Raw genomic sequence first — 13,499 nt, 5'->3', positions numbered from 1 at the left:
TGGGGGAAGCCTTACTAGGGGCTTCTGGAACTGGGTGGGAGGGAATCAGAAATTCTTAGTCCCTTTCGACTCCTAAGATTCCATGATTCTGGCTTGGGTTCATGCCTTTGGGTTCTCATTTCCCACATCTTGCATCTTTCAACATATCACAGCACTTTGAAAGCCAGGCTGGGTGGTCCTGTCTTTACCACATGATGTCACCCTAAGAAAATTAGTAACCCCCACTGAGCATGACTTTTATATGCTGAAGATGTCTGAGACTTGGCCTATAAAATAAGCAACTTACCAAGTTAACTGTCTTGAATTCGGTGCACATTTAACTTAAGACCATCTCATAGGCATGACAGCTACCAGGCTCTGGCTGAGATCCCACCCCTCCTGGGGAAAGACTTTTGGGAGGCGGAGGAGAACAACCCAAGGATTAGAGGGCATCTCTGGATCAAACCTTCAGGAGAGCAAAGGAAGGAACGAAGGGCTAAAAACTGGAACTTCCAAGACTGACTTTTTAAAGCAAGTTTTATTACTTTTTCTTAAATACTTTTCAGGAGTAATGTTCCTTTTGGAAAACCCTGGCTGGCCTCAACTGCTAAGGGAAAACTGACATCTGTTCTCCCATCTCCCGGGTGGGTGGGAAAAGTGGCAGGAGTCTGGCATGGTAGTATCTGCTGAACAGATCCCAGAGGGAGGAGGATGGGGGTAGGAAACAGAAGAGACCGGCCTGTCAGGAACACGTGATAGCTCGTGGAGTGCAGAGCTGTGGCCGAGAGGCGAATCTCTCACTTGGGGCTGGAGTGTGAGCTGTGTGCATTTATGTGAGCATGCAAGCATTAAAACCCTTGCAACTTCCTGATGCTCAGGGAGGAAGGGAATAATGAAAAAATTAAAAAATGAAGCCTGGAGGGGCCGGGCGCGGTGGCTCACGCCTGTAATCTCAGCACTTTGGGAGGCCGAGGCGGGTAGATCACAAGGTCAGAAGATCGAGACCATCCTGGCTAACACGGTGAAACCCCGTCTCTACTAAAAATACAAAAAATTAGCCGAGCGTGGTGGCGGGCGCCTGTAGTCCCAGCTACTCGGGAGGCTGAGGCAGGAGAATGGCGTGAACCCGGGAGGCGGAGCTTGCAGTGAGCTGAGATCGCGCCACTGCACTCCAGCCTGGGCGACAGAGCGAGACTCCGTCTCGGAAAAAAAAAAAAAAAAAAAAAAAAATGAAGCCTGGAGCTCTTCAGTGTTCATTTGTTTTTAGTTTTTAGAGGGGAGGAGAGGTGCTGTGAACTGCAAAACAGTTCAGAGGAGTGGGTTTGCGGCGTAGGGGGTAATGGGCGCCAGGTACGCTGGCCGCTTCTCTGAGGGTCTCTTCATGGCACTTGCTAATTGCTGAACCCACCTGGGCGCAGTTCTCCTAGCAGGTGGAAGGAGTGCGAAAGACAAGCCTCAAAGGCAGGAACCCGTGCGGGAGCCGACAGCTTTGCACGTCATTGTGCAGGCTATGAGGAGCCACAGTTGTTAGAGGAGGAGAGTCAGCCACAGCCGGGTCGCTCAATGAGATGGTGGAGGGCGTGCTTCCTGAGCTTAGGGAGAGAGTAATCACTATGAAAAGGAGAAAGGCCGGCCAACTTTAAACACTAAGCTCCGCCTAGAGGGAGGCCCAATTTCGTCCTTCGCGTTCCCCTCCTCCAGGAAGCTTTCCGGGGTAGTGCCTTTTCCCTGCGGACCCCATCAGAACCGGATGGACCAGGTCCCCAGGCAGCCTCGGCTGGACGCGTCCTCGGTCTTGGCCCTCGGAGCCACTGCGAAGGCCCGGGGAACGTGGTGCCCGCAGCCGGGCGGAGATCCTGGCAGTGTCAGGGGGTGACCCCGGCGGGGCGCGGGGTTGGGGCGCGGCAGAGGTGTCGCGGGTTCGAGTCCTGCGGGGACCGGGAAGAAGCAGCTCGTGGAGCACAGACTGTGGCCGAGAGGCGAATCCAGCCAGCCTTGTGTCCCCGGTGATTCCCCCGCGGCGTTACACGTGGCACCGGCCGGCGGGGAGGTGGAGGGGCGCGGCAGGGCCGGGGACTGGGGCCCGGGGCCAGTGGGGAAGCAGCGGGACTCGGCCGCACCGCCGGCCCGGGGTCCCGGCGATGGGACAGGCGGGTCCCCTCCTGCAGGCGCCCGGAGAGGTGGGGCTGGACACCGGCTCTGGCGGGGGGGAGGGGGGCCTGCGACGTCCCAGGTTGGCGGGGGCGGCGCGGGGCTCTAGGCTTCGGCGTCCTTCCTCTCCCTCGCTGGCTCTGGGCCTGAGTCCTGTGGTTTTGTTTCATTGCCCGGTGTTAGTCTGGTTCCTGAATCCTGTGTTAGGCTTCACATTTTGAATTCCCCCCAAATCCATGTCCCCTGAGCTCAAAGCCCCTTATCCCATCTTTCATAGCACACAGCAGTCACTTTGCACCCTACACAAACAAAAAGACGTGGAAACTATATTTTTTCTTTTTCTTTTCTCCTTCCTTCCTTCCTCTCTCTCTCTCTCTCTCTCTCTCTCTCTCTCTCTCTCTCTCTCTCTCTCTTTCTCTCTTTGTTTTTGACGAGTATCGCTCTGTTGCCCAGGCTGGGGTGCAGTGGTGCGATCTCAGCTCACTGCAACCTCCGCCTTCTGGGCTTAAGCGATTCTCCTGCCTCAGCCTCCCGGGTATCTGGGATTACAGGCGGGCACCACTAGGCCTGGCTAATTTTTTTACTTTTTTTTAGTAGAGATGGGGGTTTCACCATTTTGGTCAGGCTGGTCTTGAACTCCTGACCTCAGTTGATCCACCCACCCAAGCCTCCCAAAGTGCTGGGATTATAGGCATGAGCCACCTCGCCTGGCTGAAACTGTCTTCTTTTACTCCCAGTCCTTACCCCTCCCTCATGTCCATCATGAAAAGATCCAGTGATGGGTCAGAGGGCAGGTTCTCTAAGTCGGTTCTCAAACTGGAACAGTTGGTCCCACAGTCTCCTGAGGCCCCCCGACCCATCTCCTTTGGACGGGGTTTGTGGAAATCCACTCTTCTTCATTCCTATTTTTCCCCTTGTGGTTATGACTGTGTGCTGTCCTGGATACTGAAAACCTTGTTCCTTCTTTCCTCTTTGCATTAAAGGGTGCCAGCACTATTGTTAGAGGAAGAGTCAAAGAGGTGAGGGTGTGTAGCTGGGATGAAGCCACGGATATCTGAACGACAAGCCTCAAGCCCACAGAGGCAGGGAGCACCGACTACCTGAGCCAGAATAGAACCTGGAAGTTCTGGTAATCTGCGTTATCAAGGATGAAGCTTCCCTCTTCCCCTTTCTCACTTGGGTGAATCAGGTTTTGCTTCATAAAGGCCACATTGTGGCAGGTTGCTTATGTAATGCTCACCCAATGAAAAGAAACATTCAAAGGGTGACTTTGCCATTTGCTTGCCAAATTAACGCCTTAGAGAAAAATGGGTAGAGTTAGAAGGGACCTACCCCCAATAACTCAATAACTGGGGAGTAGAAAGTAAACTGTAGGAATGAGAAATAGCTTGCCCCTTTGAATCTTCACACTGATCAACAGGGATTCCAGTTCAAGTGAGTGGGTTAAGTAGCTAGAAAACAAATAGAGCGGGTCCCCAACAATGCAGAATAGTCATTACTTCACAGCTTTAAGCTGGAGAGTGTTGGGTGAAAAAAAAAAAAAAAAAAGAAAGAAAAGAAAAGAAAGAAGAAAGAGAAAGAGAAAGAAAAATAGGGAGAAATACTTTAAAGCATCACATTGAGCTAAGAGGTGAAGGAAGGCAATCAGGAGTAAACTCAATTCAAGAAATGTAATTTTAATGGATTAGATGGTTGCTTGCAAGCTGAAGATGGGAAATGTGGCTTTAATGATGAACCATACAAAGTATTTTGTAGACTGAGGATATTTCATTCCATTACTCTCTTCTTTGGATTATGACTTTGTAGGAGAATATGGAAGTTGTGATCAAAAGAAATCAATTCAAATCTGAATTTGGGCCTTTCTAAGATGCATGATCCAGGGGGGTATAGGGGTGCAGGATAGGACGTAGGGAGGGAAAGTTACTGACTTCTCAGACACTCTGCTCCTTCATCTGCTAAATAGGATTTTTGTGAGAATTAAATTATATTAAGTACCTATGTACTCCTGGTAGCTGCTATTAACAAATATAATTGTCATTACTAAAATTGGTATTCATAATACTAAACTATTTTTGTAGAAGTCATGCCACAGCTTTAATAGGCACTCAATAGATATTTTTAAAAAATAAACAAATGACCCCAATTCATTAATAATACTATGTCTTACACATAGTCACATACTTCCTGTTTTATCTGAAAAGCAGTGCTGTTGTCCCTGAGTATCCATGGGAGATTGGTTCCAGGATATAAAAACCCAAGGATACTCAAGTCCCTTATATAAAATGGTGTAGTATTTACATATACCCTATGCACATCCTCTTTAAATTATCTCTCTAGATTACTTATAATACCTAATACAATGTAATGCTGTGTAAATAGTTATTTTGTTTAAGGGATAATAAAGAAAAAAGTCTGTACATGTTTAGTACAGATGCAAGCATTCATTCTTTTTTTCAGAATATTTTTGATCCAAAGTTTGTCGAATCTATGGATGCAGAACCCACGGATAAGGAGGGCTGACTATATTACACAAACTAATCTAAATGTTGGCATTTTCTTAGTTATAATTGGTTCTATTTAAGAATAATAGAAAAGTTTACATACTGTGGCACAAAGGAGCTGGTAACAGCTCTGTGATCAAAGTTATGATCAATTAAAAGAATGAGAAAGGAGACCATAGTCAGGACTACATAGAGGGACAATTTGTCTTTCAAAATCCATTTTGACTTCAGGAAATTCCCAGTTTTTCTTGTCATTCCCAAGGCTAGCCTTCCCAGGGTGCAAAGGAGCTTTGGATGTCAGAAAAAGTGGAAGCTATTCTTCCTGTCTCTGGAATTTTTACATTTCCAGGGGTGATAGAGAAAAGGGAGAATAATTAAATAGTAAGTAAATTAATAATGCTCTCATTCTGCTTTCAGGGCCATACTATGCCATTTACGTGGCAAAGGTTGAGTTTATATTATAAAGAAATCCTTTAGGCATTTTATAACTAAACCTCTTAAGCAAAGGCCTGCAAAGACTTGCCTTGCCTCACTGAATGTTATTTATAAAGTATCCTAATTGTATGTGATGAATTATGTTTGGAGTAAATAAAGGATTTGGTAGGTGGGAGGGTGTGGTGGTGGTGGGGAGAAGGCACAGCTGGATGGGATGTATGAACAAAAGCTTGACATGGGGCTGTGAAAGTGGAGAGAAGAGTTCTGTGGTCAAGAGTAGAGTGACTTCTATATTGACATGACCATCCCCATGATGGTGTAAGGTTGGGAGGTGGAAGAACTTGCACTGGGAATAGGAATTAGCTCACAAATCCAGAGGCCAGAGCATTTAGCTATGCTGGACAGGGCAGGAGGGAAAAGGAATGGTGGCTATGAATAAGCTTAAAGCCCTGGACAGGAATTTTTGTGTGATGCCAGGGGCAAATGTGAAAAAAATAACAAGGTTCAAAAGAAAGGCAGCATGTCTTCTGTGGCCATGCTACAATTTCCAGTGTAGCAGGTAATTTGGGGCAGCCACCTCCTTAGGAATTCCTAAGATTATTTCTCTAGAACTCATCTGCAAGGCAAACATACTGATTTTACGTAGATTGCATATTTATTTGGAGTGGGTGGCTGTAGATTAAAGAGATAGCAGTGGCTAAAACACTCCTTTCCCCAACTGCCTCTTGTGTTATTTAGATCTTTTAAATTGTAAGAAGAAGAGGGAGGAGGAACAGGAGGAAGGGGAAAAGGAGGAGGAGGAGAAGAAAAGGTAACTGTATTAGTCAGGATTCTCCAGAAAATCAGAACCAACAGTATAAATAATAAATAGAATGATATTTATTATAAGGAAATGGCTCATGTGATTATGGAGACTGTGAAGTCCCATGACCTTCCATCTGTGAGCTGGAAACCCAAGAAAGCTAATTGTATAAATTCCAGTCCAAGTGTGAAGTCCTGAGGTCCAGGAGCACCAATGGTATAAGTCTCAATTCAAGGGCAGGACCAATGTCTCAGTTCAAGCAGTCAGGCAGAGAGAGAGAGAGAGAGGTCAACATTTGTCTACCTTTTTGTTGTATTCAGGTTAGGTGATATTGACTCACATTGAGGAGGGCCATCTGCTTTATTAAGTCCATAGATTCAAATGCTAATCTCTTCTGGAAACATCCTCACAGACACCCCCAGAAATAATGTTTCACCAGATATCTGGGCATCCCATGGCCCAGTCAAGCTGACAGATAAATTAACCGTACAGTAACTGCAAAAAGTAGAGTTTTATTATAAAGATATTAGGGCAATTATGGCCTTAGTTACTTCCCATAGAGACCCAGCAGCCCTCACACACACTGTAAAAGAATCATGGTTGGTGGTGCAGAATGCAGGAACCAGGAACCAGGTTACTACAGGCATCCTTAATTATCCTCTGTTTTCGTGATTTACAGTGTTTGTCGCCATTGTTGCTGCTCCCCAAGGCACCAAGTCCTCTGCCATTCATCTTCCTTCTGGGATCTCTTTGATATCAACTGCCTGTCTCTATGTTGCCCATTAACATCGCTCTATAAAGAATACCCAACTGGTTCAATTTGGTCACCATGACGCCAGGATAGGTGCCCTACCCTTCATAGGTAGCAGGAGAGGGAGGTCACTCCAGAAGTCTGTGATTTCAGAACTGTCTTGCCTCAGCAGGAGCTTGTAGGAGAGACCTCCATAGAAGGGGCTGAGGCTTCCCCAGGAAATGTACTGTTTTCTACTCTGAAAGTGAGCTCAGATCAGGAGCATAAAGGACTGGGAAACATGCTCAAGTTCCCCTGCCTCAGCACCTAGTGAATATGTGGAGAGGAAGAGGGACTTCAGTGGGTATGAGAAACACTCTCTGTCTGAAACAACAACCCCCTGTCTTAGTCTGTTTTCTGTTGCTTATAACAGAATCCCTGAAACTGGGTAGTTTATAAAGGGAAGGGATTTATTTCTTGCAGTTATGGAGTCTGGGAAATCCAAGGTTGAAGAGTTGCATCTGGTGAGAGCCTTCTTGCTGGTGGGGATTCTCTGCAGAGTCCAGAGTTGGCACAGGGCATCGCATGGCAATGGGGCTGAGTTTGCTATCATGCTAGCTCTGGTCTCTCTTCCTCTTCTTATAAAGCTACCAGTACCACTCCCACGATAACCCGTTAATCCATTCACCCATGAATGGATCAATCCATTTGAGGGCAGAGCCTTCATGATACAGTCACTGCTTTTTAAAGCCCCACTTCTCAATAACTGCCACATTGAGGATTAAGTTTCAATGTGAGTTTTGGAGAAGACATTTAAACCATAGCACTCCCTTTACAACATTACCAGCAGGTCACTCAGGTTCTCTTTGAAAATGACAATAGTAAATAATAACTCACTTTTATGGAGTGTTCATTGCCTGGCAGGTATAGGCACAGTGCTAAGCCTATACCTGCCTATGTGATTCTCTGCTCACAGAATCACACATATTCACTGCTTCTTATCAATGTGATGAAGTAAGCACTCTTAATATAACTGGCCACATTTTGGATGAATCATCTATTCCTGTGTAACAAACCATCCCACAACTTAGTGGATTTCAAAGAACTACTCCTTTATTTGTTCAGATCCCGTGGGTCAGGGCGTCAGGTAGGGCTCAGCAGGTCATTAATGGTGGTAGGTCCTCAACTGAGCTGGCTGGGATGGCTGGGTTGTTCTGCCGTGATATTGGCTGGAGTGGGGCTGGAGGATGCAAGATGGCCCCACTCACACGTCTGGGGCTTGGTGCTGGCTGTGGGCCGAGGGGCTTGGGTTCTCCTGAGTGGCCTCTCTTTCTGTCCCTGGTCTCTCATCCTTCAGTAGTTTAACTTAATCTTGACATGGTGGCTGTCTTCTAAGAGAGCAGATGTGGAAGTTGCAGGGTCTCTTAAGAAGGAGCCCTGCAAGTCACATGTTGCTACTCTGAAGCATCCTATTGGGTCAAGCAAGTCATGGGGACAGCCCAGATCCAAGGGGGAGTGGAGACAGATGCCCCCTCTGGATGGGAGGAACAGTTGGTGGCCATCTCTGCAGACCACCTACCCCAAGGATGCATGCTCACTGAAGATGGCAGGTCTACCTCTTTTCTCGAGTCTGACCCTCAAGTCCTTGCTTGAAATTGCCCCAAATTTCCAGTAACAGCCAAGTCAAAATTGGACATTTGTATTTGTTAGAATTTTTTTCTGTTTAGTTGAAATCTAATTCCCGTTCAAGGGTGCTCATATGAATTTAGGCAGGCTCTTTAAACCTTCTTGTAGTTATGAAATGAACTATTTTCCTTGTCAAGGATTAGGTCATGATGGCTGTGGCAGAAGCCCCCAGTGTTAAAGGAGATATAAATATACACACACCCTTTTCTGCTGTAAAGTGGTTCCTCCGTGGGGGTGGGTGGGGGGGGTCACAGAACAAGAAAATGTCTCAAAGAAAGCCCTTAGAATACTTTGTCTTTATAGCCTTATCTCAGATAAAATGGTGATGCTCATAGCTCCGAAGGATTATTTTCCTCTTATCTCCTACCCTTTTGAATATGCCTTTTTTCAACTATTTTCTTTTTTCTTTTTGGCCTGGATTCAGCTGAAGAACTATCAGAGAAAGAAATTGGATAGCATTCCACGTTTCTCATTTTTGCAGAGCATAGTACACTGAGAAACACTCTAGCAAAGCCGGAGCCATCAGAATGCTCAGCAGTGGCCTCCCAGAGCTTAGATTTTTATGGTAAACTGAATATTTAGCTCTTAGCATTTCAGCTTCTGTTGGAAAAATTGTAGAACATGTACTTATTTAATTTCTTGCCTTTGTAACCATAGTATATGAACATATTTGAATTTTGGTTTGCAAGCAAATGTCTCTCAGTAAGCGTGGTGGCTTACGTCTATAATCCCAGCACTTTAGGAGGCCAAGGCGGGCGGATCACTTGAGGTCAGGAGTTTGAGACCAGCCTGGCCAACATGGTGAAACCCTGTCTCTACTAAAAATAGAAAAATTAGCTGAGCATGGTGGCACATCCCTGTAGTCCCAGCTACTTGGGAGGCTAAGGCAGGACAATCGCTTGAACCTGGGAAGCAGAGATTGCAGTGAGCAGAGATCATGCCACTGTACTCCAGCCTGGGCAACAGAGTGAGACTCCATCTAACAAACAAAACAAAACAAAAAACCACATCATTTTCTGAGGGAGCTGTAGTGGGACTGTTACCAGTGGAGGGTGTCCAGGACAAAATGAACAAACAAAACAAGGAAAGAATGAAGCAACAAAAGCAGAGATTTATTGAAAATGAAAGTGCATTTCACAGGGTGGGAGCGGCCTGAGCATAGGGGCTCAAGAGCCTAGTTACAGAATTTTCTGGGGTTTAAATACTCTCTAGAGGTTTCCATTGGTTACTTGGTGTACACCCTATATAAATGAAGAGGATGAAGTAAAGTTACAAAGTCATTGACTCGGTGTACGCTCTACGTAAATAGAGAGGATATTTCCTGTCATAGCTGGAGTGTTTCCATTTGATTTAGTTCTAGGAAATCAGCAGAATTGGCCTTATGTTCCCTGCCTCCAGACCCTATTCTCCTGCCTCAGGACCCAGTGCCTGGCCTGAAGATGAAGCTCTCAGGAAGTGGCTTCGTTGACAAAGCTGAATAGTTTAGTATAACTTTCCTTGTTCTGATAAAAATTAAAGGCAGACACTCTTTTCTGAAAATGCTATCTACTTGGAGATTTTACTGTAAACTTAAATTCTTTCTACCAAATGAAGGGAAACAATTTTATCTTTATCATCTTGGAGAATTTTACTCTTGTTGTATCTGACTTTTAAAGAGGAAAGAAGTGATTAATATGGGATTGGTCTATATCAACACGGAATCCCAGTTCTCCCTAAAAGGAAGGCTCTGAGCAATAGGGGATGTGAAGTTTTATTGGGCTATTATAGTAAATCGGCATGTCTGTCTAAACACATTCTTTTATAACTTCCATTTCAGTTGAAACTTTTATCTCTCACATGTTTGCCCACTAGATGTTTGATACCCTCTGAAAGATAAGATTTGTATACATAACTGTGCTTTAGGGCTGGGCGCTGTTTGTATTTGACTGGATAAAGTTAACTTTGAACAAGAGTTATTTGGTGATTTTTATTTCAAAAAGGAAACCCTCCCAATATAGTTACATTATTTGTCTAATCAAGTATGGTTTACGGAATAAAAATTTTACATGCATGTTCCCACCTACATGTATAATCAGGAAATGTGATAACTAAAGAGGTTCTGGAGTTACAAAAGTTAGAATCATTTCTGTAGTTAATAAAACCCAATTAATATGGGTATTATACATCAAATCAGTCTCCACAGCTGTCCCCTTGTGTTTGCCCTTCATGAGTTCCTTTATTTGTTTCTTCATTTATTTATTCACCAAGCTTTGAAAAACCTAGTATGTGTCAGGCACTGGGAATCTAAAGATAAATAGAACTGTAGCCCTTCCCCTTTGTAGAAAGATATTCAAGGGTAGTTGTTGCAGTGTGCTAAGTTCTGTAACATGGATATGAATGTGGTGAGGCCTACAGGCGTCAGAGAAGGCTTTTGGAGGGAGCAATGCTTAGGCCGAATTTCTAAGAAGGAGCAGGAATTCACCAGGTGCCAAGTGGGGATGAGGTTTAGGCACAGACATTTAAGAGGCAATTTACATGTGAAAAGGCAGAAGAATGCAGCTTGTTGGGGAAGCTGCAAGCAATTGGATGCAGCTGGAGATCTGTTCTCTTTGGGAGGTATGCCAGCCAGCCATGGAAGGCCTGTCGGGCGTGGGGCTCTCGAACCCCTTGGTGTCAGGCCCAGGAGCCGGGCTTTATTCTGCAGGGCAGACAGTGGGCATCCTGAAGGGTTTTAAGGCTCTGTGAGTAAAAGTGGTGGTGGTTGTGATAGGTGGAGAAGAGGAGGATCAAAGTGGGAGAGGGGTGAAGAAGAAACACAGAGGTAAATAACGCTATGGGCGGGGGCTATCCATTGGCTCACCTTAACAAATAGGGATGATAGGCCGGGCGGAGTGGCTCACGGCTGTAATCCCAGGGCTTTGGGAGGCCAAGGCGGGCGGATCACGAGGTCGGGAAATCGAGACCATCCTGGCTAACACGGTGAAACCCCGTCTCTACTAAAAATTAGCCGGGTGTGGTGGCAGGCACCCGTAGTCCCACCTACTTGGGAGGCTGAGGTAGGAGAATGATGTGAACCCGGGAGGGGGAGCTTGCGGTGAGCCGAGATCGCGCCACTGCATTCCAGCCTGGGCCGACAGAGCAAGACTCCATCTCAAAAAAAAAAAAAAAAAAAAAAAAAGTAGAGATGATAGGTCGGGCGGAGTGGTTCACAGCTGTAATTCCAGGGCTTTGGGAGGCTGAGGCGGGCAGATCATTTGAGGTCAGGAATTTGAGACCAGCCTGGCCGACGTGGTAAAACCCGTCTCTACTAAAAATACAAAAAAATTAGCTGGGCGTGGTGGTGCATGCTTGTAATCTAAGCTACTCGGGAGGCTGAGGCAGGAGCATTGGTTGAATCTGGGAGGCAGGGGTTGCAGTGAGCCAAGATTTTGCCACTGCATTCCAGCTTGGACAACAGAAGGAGATTCCATCTCAAAAAAAAAAAAAAAAAAAAAAAAAAAGGATGATAAGAATGTGGCCTGTCTTGTAAAGTTGCTGAGATGTTTCAATGATTTAATACATGCAAGGCATGATAAAACAGCATCTAGCCCATCACTGTAAACAGTAGCTGTTGTTAATAGAAGCCTGCAATGCGATAGAATATGAACTCAGAAAGCTTGCTCTGGTGGCCCAGCAGAGAAAGGTTTAGGGGAAAAGGGCCAAGGAGAAGGTGTTTGAAGTTCACCAGATGAGAAACCATTGAATCAGAAAATTGATTCAAAAGATATTTAAAAGATAAATTCTTCAGGATTTGGCAGCTGACAGGATGTGAAGAGTGAGAGTGATGAATCATGGGTGACACCCCAAGTTGCTGGCTTGGCAGTCTGGGGGAGTGAGGTGTTAATAACAAGGAAAGGAAAAGAGGAGGAAGGGAGCGTTTGGAGCAGGCTGGGGAGGAATGAGCTCAGTTTTTGACAAGTTGTATTCGAGGTGCCTGTGGGACATCAAAGTGGAGATGCTGGCCTGGATCTATGGATCAGGTGTAGGAATTTGGATTTGAGACTCATCACGACATGGGTGGTGGGGAAAGCCATGGGTGTGGTTGAGCTGATACAATACAGATGGGGCACAAAGCGTGAGCAGCATCTCCATGGAGGTCTGGATCAGGAGAACACTGGATCCTTTCCTTCTGGGGTGATGATGGTGTTAGAATGAGTCCAAAGTTGTTCTACTTGTGTGGGAATGATCCATCAGGAAGCCAGCCCATCCACGGGGAAATGGCTGCTGGAGACAAGAGAGGAAGAAAGAAAGAATCTCCAAGTGACTGGAAATGGTGACTGGGGATTATAAGGGAGGAAAATATCTTTTCATCCTAATTTCATGGCCTAAGGCTCCTAAAACAAATGACTGATTAACAAGAGAAAAGCATACAAATTTATTTAATATAAGTTTTACATAAGGAAGTGAAGACCTGAAGAAACAGTTAAGCCAGTGTTTGTTTAAGACAGGGTCTCACTGTGTTGCTCAGGTTGGAGTACAGTTGCACAGTCATGACACAATCATGGCTCTCTGCAGCCTCCATCTCCCCTGGCTCAGGGCTCAGGTGATCCACCTCAGCCTCCCAAGTAGCTGGGACTACAAGCATGCATCACCATACCCGGCTAATTTTTCTATTTTTTTGTGGAGATGGGGATTTGCCATGTTGCTCAGGCTGGTCTCAAAATCTTGGGATCAAGCGATCTTGACCTTGACCTCAAGTTATCTGCCTTGACCTCCCAAAGTGCCAGAGTGTTTTCTCTAGTAGGTTTGATAAGGAGTGGATAGTCATGGAGAAATAAGAGAAAGCAAAGAGTGTGATCTAATGGTAATTAACTGGGTGAAACTAAGTAAGGCCCGCCTGTCCAGATGCTTCTCTGTGCCCCTTCATCTTCAGAGATGAGGACGTTCCTTTCCTCTGGTATAGGAAAGGCACCCCTCACATGAGGGTTGTATGACTTGCTTCAGGGGAGAAGGGCAGGGGAAGATCAGAAGACCTTCCTTCTTCTGCATTTTCTCGTATTCCTTCACTTAAAATATTCTGGAGTAGTGTTTCCTGAACCTCATCATTTGAGGAGCTAGCAGAGTCCCTGTAGAAATGTTCCCAGGCAGGAGAGGACAATGGCGCAGTGTGAACTAACTGCTTGTTAGTGTTGGGCAGATGGTGATGAAGATCAGTGGGTGATGGGGAAGGTGGGAACTAGATGCTGGCTGGAGGGCA

At 45.7% G+C, this 13,499-nt stretch overlaps 1 long non-coding RNA gene across 1 annotated transcript in view; it reads left to right on the top strand.

Annotated features, from left to right (window-relative positions):
* The first annotated feature begins 1,703 nt into the window (after positions 1-1,703).
* LOC129058145 (uncharacterized) overlaps positions 1,704-13,499 on the top strand; it is a 38,242-nt gene continuing 26,446 nt past the window's right edge. The window contains exons 1-2 of the long non-coding RNA XR_008523036.1: positions 1,704-1,985; positions 3,114-3,259. This is a non-coding gene — a long non-coding RNA (uncharacterized LOC129058145). The remainder of the gene's footprint in view (positions 1,986-3,113; positions 3,260-13,499) is intronic.

Source organism: Pongo abelii, chromosome 11 (genome assembly GCF_028885655.2).
Source record: "Pongo abelii isolate AG06213 chromosome 11, NHGRI_mPonAbe1-v2.0_pri, whole genome shotgun sequence".
NCBI classification, from domain to species: Eukaryota; Metazoa; Chordata; class Mammalia; order Primates; family Hominidae; genus Pongo; species Pongo abelii.
The sequence above is the reverse complement of the archived record's forward strand: the minus strand, read 5'-3'. Positions and strand labels throughout refer to the sequence as shown.